Here is a 15,363-nt window from a genome sequence, read left to right on the forward strand (position 1 = left end):
TAGAGGCACCAAGAAAGGGATACAGGCGCCTGAAAGTGACAAGTCAGTAGAGCCGATGGTGGATCGGGGGCAGCATGGAGGCACCTAGAAAGGCTTCTAGGTGCCCGAAAAGCCTAATAAAAGAGCCTCGAGGAAGACCCCTTGGAGCACCATTTTACAAACAAGTAACAATCGTCTGCATGCGAAGCATCAACCAGGAACGTCATCGTAACACCGAAGAGCTGCACACTCCTTCGGTAATTATATTTTGTACTTAATTTTCATTAGGACGGTATCGTTGTTACCGATCCTAGATTTTGTAATCGCTAACTCCATTTCGTAAGAGGAGAGTTATATAGTTGATTGTCCGTTGGAAACAGTCATTTGATTATGGGCTTTGGAGTAGCAGCCTGTGGCTATGAATCAGGTAAATATCGGTGTGCTCTTTCTTTGTGTCCTTTATTATTATGCTACATTCTATGCTTCTCTGATCACAAAGATTTACGAGCATTTTATGAAATTCAAAAATGCTACGAAAGCGCTATTCACCCCCTCTAGCGCTCTCAACAATCTTACAATTGGTATCAGAACAAGAGGCACTCGAACATAGTGCAACCACTAGTCGAGTAAGTTTATGGTTTTCATGTTTTTTTAATTCGTTCTATTTTCTCTCACACTACTAATCCAAAACCAAGTCTTGGTACATTCTTTTTTTTTTGTGGTGTGCAAGATTTAAATGGCCCATCAGGAATGATACAGCACTGCAAGGCCACCTATGTTCTCTGAGGAGGACTTCATCTACTGGAACGACAGAATGGAGTACCACCTAAAGACTCAGGTGGACATGTGGACCGTCATCCAAATGAGATTCATAATCCCAACCAATAATGACGTCCTTCCACAGTCTTACGATAAATGGGATGCGGCCACCAACAAGGAGATTGAAGCTAACGCAAAGGCAACCCAAACACTACAATATGAGTTAACCAAAGAAGAATTGAATAGAGTCGGTCTGCTCATTAGCGCTATGGGACAAGCTTATAGAATTTCATGAAGGAATGTCCGACACGAACATTAGCAAGCACGATCTCCTCATTAACAAACTATACAACATCAAAATGATAGAAGAAAAATCTGAAAGTAGATTGCACGCGCGTATCCAAGATCCACTGAATGGATTGCACGCAATTGGACAACTCGTTGAAAATTGAGATGTGATCAAGTATGATCTGAAAGCGTCCCCTAGGAATACTTTCTAGGCATCTATGGTTGATGCTTACAAAGTCTACAAGGACCTTTCAAAAATTAAACTTGATGAGTTATTTTCAGAATTTGAGTTATATTAGCAGACTAATGCCATTATTGAAGAGAAAGGTGTAGCTCTTATTACAGGACCAACCAAGGAGAAAAGGTTCAAAAAATAAGCTGAAGAAGAATATGATGAATTATCAAAATTAGAGAGCAACGATGAAGTCACAACCGAACTAATAAACCTAGTTTGAAAGATACTAAGGAAAAAGGACAGACTGAAAAGATCAGAAATGAATAAGGTGGTGCAGAAAGCCAACTCCAACAAACCACCTACAAATAAGATAGAGCTTACTTGCTATGGATGCAAGGAAAAAGGGCACTTCAGTTCTGAATGCCTAACCAGAAGAAGAAGCGCAAGTCCAGAAAGAAGGCGTTTAAAGCAACATGGGGCGAGTCATCATCAGAGGACTCAAAAGAAGAAGCCAACACAAGTATCCTAACACTTCTACCTCGAGATACACCAACTTGAATTGATAGCATGTCAGATAGCGATTCAAGCTCAAGCCACGGATCTGCATTCGTTTCTAAAGGACCCACAACCACTGTAAGCATAGAAAAATTATATTCAATTATTTATATCTTATCGAAAAGGCTAGCTAAGTCTAATGCTCAAGTTGAATCATTCCAAGAGGAGGTAGCACTCTTTTAGAGAAAGTCAACTCCAGATCACCAACAGAAATTGTTCAAGTTGAAAACTCAAGCCAAACTTGAGGAAGAGAATTCCAGGTTAAAACTTCAAATTGACAATCTGAAAAGATTGTTGGAAAAATTCACCTCAGATACCAAGTATCTTAATATGATCCTTGGAACTCAAAGCGAAGGATACAATAGATCTGGACTTGGACACAAAGCTAAGCACAAATCATATATGTCATTACTAAATCGACCCAAAAAACCAAGAGTCTAAGCATGAGTTCTTAAGTCCAACCTGACCAATCTAGTTGTATCGAACCAATACTGGGTCCCCAAGGATCAAATACATTATTTGATCAGACCCAATAAGTGATGTGAACCCAAAGAGAAATATCTCAAGAACCCACAAGAAATTGAAGAAAGAACGAAGGAAAGTCCAAATCGATAAAAAGGATGAATAGAACTTCGACCCGATACTTAAGAAAGTCGGAACCTTGGTATTGATGAAGAGGGAAGACGCCACAACCTTGGGATGGAGGTTGATAAGTATTTGAACGCCACAAGGAGATGCCTTGATAAGTTTTAGTTCAATGAAGAACCAATTAGTGAGAGCCTCACCATGCTTTAGATTGAAAATATGCCAAAAGATACATGTGTGGCCGTCACCCACTTTATTTATAGCTATAGGGTGACATAAAAACCCTAAAAGGCCAAAAGGAAGCCCATTTAGTAAAGGTCTATGTAGACTACTTAGCCATTTTAAGCTTATGACATCATTACAACCAAAATAAAACTAGAAATTGAGCCTACATATCTCTACTACATAAACATGAGACTAAGTGACTACTTAATCCCATCCAAGGCTTGAATTAAGTTGACTAAGCCGCATGACTTGCTCTTGGTCAAACCTTCTTCAATTGTAACTTTGGTCTTCACATCTTCAATTAGCACATTAAGTGCTTCCTTCATCTTCTTAGCCTTAGCTTTTGTAATTATGCCTCCATTAATGCATAATGGATCATCAACAACATCAAGAGTAGTTTGTTGGGCAACTTGTTCACTTAGATTGACTTCATCAATAGGGGTCATGATCCAGGGGCACCTAAAACCTTGCCTGTTAAATGAACTATTTGCTTAATTATTTTTATTTTTTTTTGTAGTTGTTTTAGAACAACCTAGGCTAGGTAAGGATATAAATTTGGTTAACACTTGCTCAACATAGTACCAGGATGGGGCGAAATGATAGTACGTTAGGAAAATTTGGTCCAAGTAGTCAAGTAGGGTAAGGAAAATCTTGCTTGGTCTTTTTAACTAAGTCAATCTAACCGAAGCTACCTCACCGCATCTTAAACTAGTTAGACCAAAGGTTATCCCTAAATCAGCAAAATATGTAATTTCTTGAGCTAGCTTTGTCTTAGAAAGTGGTCATTGTTCCTATAACCAAGAAGACCCCTTGATATGAACCCAAAGAGAAAAATCTCAAGAACCCACAACGAATTGAAGAAAGAAAGAAGGAAAGTCTAAATCGATAAGAAGGATGAATATAACCTCGATCCTATACTTAAGAAAGTCGAACCTTAGTATAGATGAAGAGGGAAGATGCCACAACCTTGGGATGGAGGTTAATAAGTCTTTGAACGCCATAAGGGGATGCCTTGATAAGTTCTAGTTCAATGAAGAACCAACAAGTGAAAGCCTCACCATGCTTTAGATTGAAAATATGCCAAAAGATACATGTGTGGCCGCCACCCCCTTTATTTATAGCTATAGGGTGACCTAAAATCCCTAAAAGGCCAAAAGGAAGCCCATTTAGTAAAGACCTAAGTAGACTACTTAGTCATTTTAAGCTTATGCCATCATTACAACCCAAATAAAGCAAGAAATTGAGCCTACATATCTCTACTACATAAACATGAGACTAAGTGGCTACTTAAGCTCATCCAAGGTTTGAATTAAGTTGACTAAGCCGCATAACTTGCTCTTGGTCAAACCTTCTTCAATTGTAACATTGGCCTTCACATCTTAAATTAGCACATTACGTGCTTCCTTCATCTTCTTAGCCTTAGCTCTTGTAATTGGGCCTCCATATTAGCTTGTTGGGCAACTTGTTCACTTGGTTTGACTCCATCACCCCTATGCCTTGCCACTGCCTGAAATCTGATTCTTGAAATACACATTTAGTAAATCAAAATGTTAAACATGAATCTATAACGCCCGCCCTTACCAGAGCCTTGACGGACGCTACAGTTTTTTTTTTTTTTTCTTACATTCATATAAATATCACAACTATAAAATCCTAAGACTATGCAGCGGAAAGCACAAAGTGTAAAACATTATAAGGATTCTAGATGTGATAACCAAAATAATATAAGCATGCTTTAGCTAGATGTTCAAACCACAAACAAAGTATTTCAACATAACAAGTTTTAACATTAACAACTCGAAATTAACATGCAACTAGAAGGTTTCCATTGCTAAAATCTTCTGTCATGTCATCGTCATGTCATCATCACACACATCCCCATCAGCCCTTCCCTGCTGCCTCCCATTGCTAGTGACTTCTATGTGGCTCTGCAACATAAGGAAGAAGAACTATAAGCCGAGGCTTAGTAAATCCCTTTCCTATTCACCAAAAACCGATCATCAAAGCAATCATAGCATATTCATAGAGACACATTGTTCTGCTTGCAATAAGCACATGTATATATTCCATATACCTAAGGTTAGAGTCATATGCATAATATTGTTGAGCATGCCTTTGAAAAACTTACTATCATAGTAGATGAAAATAACATCATTATCATTCTTTGGGATCCCCGGCTTGTACCCATTCATTTCTTGCGCGCCATTCCAAATAGTACGAGGTTGCAAGTCTCGACTACTCGGTTGCTAGGTCTTTTGCCTTTCGACCTAGGGCCTTCTTTAGGTGGCCATCCCTTGGACCCCTTTCGGGATCCGGTACAAGCCATTCATAACAAAATAACTTAATGCATATGCTTTCATTTTCCATTATCATTATAGGAGAACATTCATTATCATTTAAATCTACCAAGTAGATTTACAAAAATTCCTTGAGCACCTTACATGGTCTAGCCAACCTCATAGTTTTGAAACCTTAGGTTAGGCTTAACCAATTGATACTCTAGGTTCTATTAATGTTTCTCCATTCTTTGAACCTCTTACTAGAATTGGAACATTACCCAACCCTTTTGGTTACACAAGGTAGCAAGAGTCCATGTATTAGTTTAACTCAATCCACATAAGACCCTAGACCTTTATGGGAATGTATTACATCATATTTCCAAGCCTTGGCTAAGTTGGAACTTAACCAAATCCCTTGAAAACCCAATCTGGCCGAACCCTATAAATGCCAAAAATCATGGAAAAATTCAACCAAATGGCCCCTAAAGCATGCTATAACATCATTTATTCATTTAAGCCTTCTTTGGTTAAATAAAACCTAACTTTGGGCTTTAGGTTTCATGTTGGCCGAACCCTAAAACATGGAATCTAGGTTTTAAACTTCATGTAACCTTTGATCTAGTAAAAGAAAACATACAACAAAGCATACAAGCAAAACTTACTACACATGAGTAAAGGCTAACATCATTTAAAGGTACTACCTTTGTTTTTTTTTTTTTTCATTTGAAACTTAACATCATGAAAACTTAGGTTTCAACCACATGAACTTTACATCATTCTAAAAAAAACTCATCTCATAATACTTGCTTGCAAGGTTAGTTTAAAACATGAGAAAATCATCATGGTAAAGGAACATAAAAATTCTAGGAAAGCCTTTAGTTAAGTTTAGGCCATCTTTTATGTTTAACAACCTTGGCCAAAACTTAAACATGTTACCACATAAATCTCTATTCTTTGACCCCATGAAAAGTAAATCAAGTTCTTTTAAACATCATCATAAACATATGGCACAAAACATATACATAACAAATCATACCTTTAGAGAATCCTATATTGAACTTTATCATCAAATCATTTAAATAAAACTTCTTCATGTGTTTGCTTTGAAAAAAACTTTAAAAACTTAAGAAAACATGGAAACCATCAAAAACATCTTATGTTACAGGGTGAAGGAATTTACCCTTTGTTCTTACGATTCTTAAGGTGGTTTTCCTCACAAAAAGTGAAGAAGAGAACTTCTTGTTTGCTATCTCCTTGAGGTTCTTCTTTCTTTCTCCAAAACCCCTTTAGCCCCTTGGTTCCACCTCTTTATTTTGGACAAAAGATGGTGATGAGCACTCTTAGGTCTCGGCCAAAGAAAGAACCAAAGGAAAACAAAACACAAGAACCAAAAAAACCAACCTATAGCAAACAACTTACCCTTTCTCTTCCTTTAGCCTTTCTTCCCAACCCTTCCTTGAACACTTGGAGATGGAGGAAGCCTTCAAAGTGTTCGGCCACACCAAGCAAAACACCAAGGATGGGGAGAGGTTTCGGCAACAACAAGAAAGAGAGAGCAAATGAGAGAAAAGAAGGAAAATTAAGGTTATAAACCTCCCCTCTTTAATTCTCTAATGAAACCCCCTCACCTCTTAATTCCTCTAATGTAACCCCCTCTCCTCCTTTAATGTTTCGGCCACCATCAAAAAAACAAAATAAAAATGAAAATAAAACATATAATTTCGGTGATAGAGAGAAGAGAAGAAATCCAAATGAAGAGGTAAATTCAAAATTAAAGCCTTTGCTTTAAATTCCTCTTAATAACTTCCTTGTTTAAATCCTCCTCTTGTAACCCCCCCTTCCACCTCACCATTTTCGAAATTCAAACCTTCTTCATCCTATTTTCGTTGAGGTAAAATGAGAGAAAAGAGAAGAAGTCAAACCTTTCCATAAGTAACTCATTGCATTTAATGAGATGACATCATTCTGTATTCAAATTAATTTCGCTTATTTCTTTCTCAATCAATATTCATTGGCTCCTATGGTTAACACATGGCATTGCTACACATTAGGTTCCAGGTTCAATCCCTAGCACCCACATATATATATTTTTTTTTTAGCAAAGCCTATAAGCAATTAACCCATCAAGAAGCATTCTTTTAGGCCTATTAAAATTTTTAAAATCTAAATTGATAATTATTAATCATCCTTTTTAACATAATTTAATCTATCATTTTTATACATAATTATCCAGAATTATCACAGAAATTACGGGTATTACATATTACGTTCTTCAGCAACTAATTTATTGAACTAGCCTGGTTAACACAAGTTTATGTGCCGAGTTGTATAATAATCTAGTTCAGATCAATGATATGACCTATTCCACCAGAGTTATAGGGAGGGATATCACCATATCACCCACCATCATTAGAGAGCACTTAGGACTACGTCATTCACTATGTTCATTTGTCTACTACCCCCTAGGGATGTACCTTTTAGGGATCCCTACTTCCACATCACCCTAGACCTTATGCATTCATATTTCTTTGGAGAAGAGCGGGTTCCTACAGTGACCCAGTTCTCTTCCATTAAACTTAGAGTACAGAATTATGTCCTGTATAGAGTTTTAGTGACACGCATTTTACCCTTGACTACCAGGGACGTCGCCAAGATGCAACCATTTCATAGTTTTCTTTTTATATACATTGATTTATAGATTAAACATAGACATTAGTTTGCATGCTTTTCATGCCATCATTTTTTCATCTAGTGTTACCACCAACAGGAGGGTACACATGCCCTGTTGTGACATTTTGACATCACTCCTTGTATCACCAAATGAGCTAGTGAGTTTGACATGTTCGGACTTAAGAGTTTTTCATTAGCTGGGGTACATATAGATGAGGATGGGGTTCTATCCATCGTGGCCAACTACAGCTTCTCGATTTACCTCCTCATAGATGGTCATGGGGTCGACCATGTGGGGCCACTGAGGTGGCGAATTCCAACATTTGCTGAAGAGAATGGGGTTCTATCTAGGAGACGAGGGAACCAGCCTCAGCCGCCACCAGCCGCAGTAGTCGAGGAGAACGATGACCTTGACCTAGACAATCTTCTCCAGCTTCCTCCACCTCCTATCACTCTGGAGCAGAAAGTTATCAGACTTGAGGAGTCAGTTCATAGTCTGCATCAATCTATGACCAGCCAGGAGGAGAAGAGCAGAGCTAGATATACTGAGCTAAAGGACAGGTTACCCCATCCTCAGCCACTTCCCCAGTAGATCTAGTTTTTTATTTTTGGCTCGTACTAACTTGTTGAACATTCAGCTTACTAGTATTATAGTTTACTACATTTCAGTCATAATTGGTCTACTTAGGGTTGTGCTTGGTAAAATAAGATAAAACATTTCTTAATTTTCAAAAACTCATATTTTTAAATCTATTATTACTTAGTTTTTTAAAACTATTTTAAAAAGTTTATTTTAAATTTTTTTGAAAAACCTAGTTGCAAATTTTGAATTTCAAAAGTAAGTAAGAAAGAATGTGCCTTAGTCTATATTTCTCCCCTAGAAATTATGAACCTATAGATCTAGGTTAAGCATCTCACAAAGTATACTAGATAACTTGATTGTGTATTGTGAAACCTAAAATGGTGTGAGATGCATAGGGTTCTAGCTTAAGGTTTAGATGCTTAAGTTTGTGCATCGAACCAAAGCTTGAGCTATAATCACAAACTATGGATCAAGTTAAGTGTTCCTACTTAACATAAGCTAACTGGAATGATACACTTAAACTTGGCTAACTTGGCTAACTGGAATGATCCCTTGATAGTTAGTTAAAATCTAAGTTGGACGCGTGCCCAAAAAGAATTTTTTTGTCTAAGTATTTTTTTATTATAACATGTTTGGACTCACAACTATATATATTTTTTATTTTTGATTATGTCAAAGGTGAAGAGATACATAATTTCAATTAATTTCAAATATTTTCTTGAAAACTAAGTATCAAAAGTTTTTTTTTAAAAAAAGTTACAAAGGACTTGAATAATTTTGCATCAAATTAATCAAAACTAAACCATATCAAGTTGAGAGGGAGAGAATAAAATTTTAAAAGTTGATTTACCCAAGTACAATTTCAAGGGGAGTCATGAAAACAGGGAGAGTTAAAAATTATTGTTACATGCTGCATTAACATATTTCATCATTACATGCATGAATCAGTTGTTTTCTCTCAATATCAATTATTATTTTTTCTTAACTTAAAAATTGGATTGTCATAATCAAAAAAGAGGAGATTGTTGGTACAGAGAGTACCAGATGATCAAACCATAGTTTTGATAATGGCAAGAGGTTCAAGTTAAGTGTGTAGTGTTTACTAATGAGTTGATCTAAGTGTACAGACAACACAGGAAAGTTCTAGTTGATGCTACACACAGGAAGTCCTAGTAGAGACTAGGCAGTGGAAGTTGATGGAGTCAACCCAAGTGAACAAATTGCCCAACAAGCTACTCTTGATGTTATTGATGATCCATTATGCATCAATGGAGGCCCAATTACAAAAGCTAAGGCTAAGAAGATGAAGGAAGCACTTAATGTGCTAATTAAAGATGTGAAGGCCAAAGTTACAATTGAAGAAGGTTTGACCAAGAGCAAGTCATGTGGCTTAGTCAACTTAATTCAAGCCTTGGATGGGCTTAAGTAGTCACTTAGTCTCATGTTTATGTAGTAGAGATATGTATGCTCAATTTAGGCTCAATTTCTAGCTTTATTTGGGTTGTAATGATGCCATAAGCTTAAAATGGCTAAGTAGTCTACATAGACCTTTACTAAATGGGCTTCCTTTTGGCCTTTTAGGGTTTTTAAGTCACCCTATAGCTATAAATAAAGTGGGTGACGGCCACACATATAACTTTTGACATAGTTTCAATCTAAAGCATGGTGAGGCTCTCACTTGTTGGTTCTTCATTGAACTAGAACTTATCAAGGCATTCCCTTATGGCGTTCAAAGACTTATCAACCTCCATCCTAAGGTTGTGGCATTTTCCCTCTTCCTCTATACGAAGGTTCGACTTTCTTAAGTATCGGGTCAAGGTTCTATTCATCCTTCTTATCGATTTAGATTCTCCCTTCTTTCTTTCTTCAATTAGTTGTGGGTTCCTGAGAAATTTCTCTTTGGGTTCACATCCGAAGTCCTGGTTGGAGGCTAGGCAAACTTGGAGAGTTAGGGGAGGACTAGGCAGAAAGACTTGACAGATTAAGTAGACCAGATGGAAGTCTAAGCAGGTCAAGTGAATCAGATGTCTAGCAGTGGAAGTCTAGGTATGAAAGGTGGATCAGATGTCTAGCAGAAAATTTTGAGGGTCGAGGATCAAGGCTAAGCAAAAGTTCAATAAGTTTGGAGGACTTGATTAATAAAAGGTAAATTCTCCTAAGTGGAGTGGGTGAGGGCGCGTTCCAATTAAAGAAATAGTAGGCGTCGGTCTGACCCAGGATTTCATTGGAAATTTGAAGTCAAGACTAAAATAGTTGACAAATTGTTTAACTTTTTTGTTATACTTTGCTTTTTTTGCTAAATTGTAATGCAAAAAAGGAGGGGCTGGAACTTTGTGTTCGGGCTCCCTTATCTGGATCCAAGCGATCGAACTCCAAACGCCTGGATAGGGTTCTAGGCAACTGGACATCAGTGAAACGGGGGCCAGCGAAGCAGTGAGGTGGCAGAGTCCCAGCGGTTGGGACATCTCAGCTTCCTAGCACCTAGATTGGTTCCAAGCGCCTTGGATCTGGATAGGCGTTACCAACGGGTCGGTCCTATTGAACGAAGAACTTCTCGTTCTCACTTCTCTTATGGAATGATTGGATCGCTTTCCCATTGAGACCGTTCGGGAGGTTGAGAGAATATGATCTTGAGGAAAGGGCTATGACCTTGAATGCTGCCGGTACCGTAGGTCGACCGTATTCTTATCGAGAAGGGCTTCAGCCAAGCCAAGGTCAGGGCCAGGAAGTCAAAGGTTCATCCGAAACCTCCACGTCCGCATAGAGGTGCCTAGAAAGGGATACAAGTGCCTGGGAGTGCCGAGTTTATAACGCTGATGGTGGATCGACGGATAGCGTGGAGGGGTCATGGAAAGGCTTCCAAGTGCCCAAAAAGGCTTACAGGCGCCCGAAAAGACTAATAAAATAGCCTTGAGGGAGACCCCTTGGAGAACCATTCTACAGACAAGCGACGACCATCTGCACGGAAAGCATCAACCAAGAACATTGTCGTAACATCGAAGAGCAGCACAAGAAGTCGACATCTTCACTCTTTCGATAATTGTGTTTTGTACTTAATTTTTATTAGGACGGTATCATTGTTACCGATCCTAGATTTTGTAATCGCTAACTTCTCTCGTAAGAGAAGAGTTATATAATTGATTGCCATTTGTTCGTGGGCCTTGGAGTAGCAGCTTGTGGCTATGAACCAAGTAAATATCAATGTGTTCTTTCTTTGTGTCCTTTATTATTACGTTGCATTCTACGTTTCTCTAATCACAAAGATTTATGAGTATTTTACGAAATTAAAAAAAATGCTACGAAAGCGCTATTCACCCCCTCTAGCGCTCTCAACGATCCTACAAGGAATAGTAGAACACTCATCAAAGGAGATTCAAGCTTACGCGTTAGTAATGGAGCAAAGGTTACAGTTGTGGCCATTGGGACGTATTTATTGAATCTTCCTAGTGGATTTGTCTTAGAATTGGAAAACTGTTATTATGTTCCTGCTTTAATAAAGAACATTATTTCTATTTCTTGTTTAAATAGAAAAGGTTTTCGTTTGACTTTTAGTAACAATTGTTGTTATATAACTTTAAATGAAATTCTTTATGAAACTAAAATGCTATATAATGGTATATACATGTTAGATAATTTCAACAACACATTCAATATTGAAACGAGCAACAAGCGTGCTCGAAAGGATGATTCGTTAACCTTCTATTTGTGGCATTATCGTATTGGTCATATAAGCAAGAAATGCATGTCTAAACTCCAAAAGGTTGGTAGTTTAAAATCATTTAAATTAGATCCATTTGATACATGTGAATCATGCTTAAAGGACAAGATGATTAAATTACCCTTTACTGGAAAGAGAAAACTAGTTGAAAAGTTACTTGACCTTGTACATACTGATGTATGCAGTCCAATGTCAACTCAAGTACAAGGAGGTTACAGCTACTTCATTACCTTTATCGATGATCATTCACGATATGGATGTGTATATTTAATGAAGTATAAATTTGAGGTCTTTGAAAAGTTCAAAGAATTCAGAAATGAAGTAGAGAAACAACTTGACAAAAATATTAAGATATTTTGATTTGATCAAGGTATGAATATTTAAGTCAAGAGTTTCAAGATTATCTAAGGGACAAATATCCCAATGGACTCCACCGTATACACCTCATCATAATAGTGTATCTGAGAGGCGAAATGATAAGTACCTTGGAACGGATCGCCTTGATATTCAGATGTAGGGAAGGATATTGACGCCACACTCAAGAAAGATGAGAAGGTGAGTGATAAGTCATGGGGGTTTTGATCGTCACAAGTTACCTTGATAAGATCAAGATTAGTTCTTTGCCTAAGAACCACAAGGAAGCTCTCACAATAGAGAAAACTCTAATTTCATTCAAACTCAACATGCCTTAGCCATACAAGAGTTCTTCTATATATATATACTTAGCGGAGGTTGAAACATTAACCTCTACCACACTTCCCACTAAGCTTTTAATATCCACTAAGACCCACTAGGCACTAATTATGCACCATTATCATGCATGCATGCATGCATGATATTTATTTCCCACAATTCCCTAATACTAGCTTAGGAACTCCCAAAAAGCATTAAAAACCCACCAAAAGACATCAAAAGTCACTTTAGAAAATTTTCCAAAAAAATACCTATGAAAATTGGACACTTGTAGCCCTTAAATGCATCTTGGATCATGTAGATTTGGGCCTTCAAGTTTTGTCTTCATGTTGGCTCAATTTCACTTTCAAGTTGAAGGAATGTGATCCATTTAGTTGTTGCCTCCATTGTGCATTGATCCTCCTTTTCCTTGAGCTCGATTATTAAGCCTTCTAAAGCTTGCTTCATTCTCTTAGTCTTGGATCTTTCCATGGGTCCTCCTATTCCCTTCAATGCCTCTTCCTCCTTGGCTTTGTCTTGTAAGCTTGTATCCCTTCCTTGGTCCACATCACGAAACCTTACCGTGTTAGACATTGTGAGGTCAATAATGAATCATGTAAATCTTCCTAGATCATGGTAAATAGAGTCCCAACCAAGGTTGTCTCTGCTATTGCAAATGAGCTATGGAATGGTAAGAAACTTCACTTATCTTACTTGAAGATATGAGATTGTCCTACTTATGTGAAGAGGACGGTGTTAGATAAGCTAGAAGCTAAATTTAATAATTTTCTATTTATTAGATACACTAAGGAAATGAGAGATTGCCAATTCTATCCTCCTATGGAATAAAAAGTGTTTGTTTCAAGATATACTGTGTTCCTAGAGAAAGAGTTTCTCTTGCAAGAAAACAGTGGGAGTAGAGTCGAACATAGTGAAGTTTAAAAGACTCAAATAGATATTGATGAGACACCTAGTTAAGAACCACAACCGATTACTCATAGTGATGAGCCATCGAATGAACCTTTAGAGACACAACCTCTTCAGAAATCCAATAGGACACGCAATATTCCAAATAGATATGGATTTCTCGTAAGTGAATAAAAAAACGTGTTACTCATTAAAGATGAGGAACCTACTAATTATGAAGAAGTTTTGAAAAGTTTGAAAAGGGATAAGTGGTTAACAACTATGAAGTCGAAAATAGATTCTATATATGAAAATCAAATCTGGAACATGGTGGACCCACCTGAGGGCATTAAGCTCATTGGGTGCAAGTGGGTTTTCAAGAAGAAAACTGACATAGACGGTATATGATTACCTATAAAGCTAGATTAGTGGCGAAAGGATATCATGAGAAGCAAGACATTAACTATGATGAAACTTTTTCACCAGTATTTATGCTTAAATCCATTCAAATACTCCTTGCCATAGATGCTCATTATGATTATGAGGTATGACAGATGGATATGAAAATAGCTTTCCTTAACAGGAATTTGTTTGAGGATGTGTATATGATACAACCCGAATGTTTCATATCCGTCGATAAAAATAAAATATGCAAGCTTTAACAATCTATTTATGGATTGAAGCAAACATTTAGGAGTTAGAATATCCATTTTGATGAGGTAATCAAAGAGTTTGATTTCTCATAAAATCCTGACGAGCTCTGTTTGTACAAGAAGGTTAGTGGGAGTGTGATTGTATTCTTGGTGTTATATGTTGATGACATATTACTAATAGGAAACGATGTGCTTCTTCTACAATCAGTTAAATTATGATTATCCAAAAGGTTCTCCATGATAGAGATGAGAGAATCTGTTATGTTTAAGAGGTGTTCTAAGGCAAATGCTTTATGGTTGTATTATTAATTTATTTAATAATAAATAAAATTCACTATTTAAGTGTGTATTTTCTTACGTTTGATTGGATCTTAAACTTATTTACTGAATATCTACAATACGATTCATAGCATTAGAGAATTTATGATTGGATCACAACTGGTGAGTATCTCTACATGTGTAATTATGAATGTATTAGAATTATCCCTAATCGATGAATTGATGAATGTGGACGTCATCGATTCTGTTAAGACTAGCAGGTTTAAACTCCTTGGTTTGACAAGCAGCTGTTCTCACTAGCTAGAGACATTGGATGTTGAGAGTTAAATGTAGATGCTGGTTAAAGGTAATCAGTTCATTGGAGTGACCTGCCTTGAGACTTCATATGGTTCTTATACATATGTCAATGAAGATCTCAATGCAGCTTAAGTGCGAGTTTCCTTAGACTTGCGGTATTCAAGTAACCTTGGTCATGGAGGCTTATACTTTGACATCTTAAACAGACATCTCTGATGAGGTGTGGACCCAGGATGATTGGGTATGTCGAAGTGCCCGAAGGTGTTTGAATAACCCATAAAAGATTCACCACTCTTTGTAAAAAGAGACGTATACCCTGCGGCCCGCTTGTTAGGATTGTTATTGGAAGTCTTTGGCTAAAGCAACACATATCAAGAGTATGACACTCTTGGACACATGTACAAGTAACTTGAATCCACAGGACAAGAAAGGAGCTTGGGCTAGATGTGACGTAGTCAGCCTAGTGGGGACTGACACATATAGACCATGTCCTGAACCAAGCGGGTATAAGACAGTGAAAGGAACGATGACACATTTATTAAAGCTGCTGAAAGGTTTAGAAATTATTCTGAAATTAATCGTTGATTTTTCAATCAATTGGGGATCATGATGTACTACTAGGTGTCACTCATGATCGTTTCACAATTAATGGTTAATTACGGACGACCAACATAATTGAGAACCTATTGGGTCACACACACTAGAAGTTTTCTAAAGGACTTAAAATGAGTTTGAGAATT

The sequence above is a fragment of the Curcuma longa genome, chromosome 13, assembly GCF_044706935.1.
Source record: "Curcuma longa cultivar G26 ecotype Majalengka, Jawa Barat chromosome 13, ITB_CL_G26_1.1, whole genome shotgun sequence".
NCBI lineage: Eukaryota > Viridiplantae > Streptophyta > Magnoliopsida > Zingiberales > Zingiberaceae > Curcuma > Curcuma longa.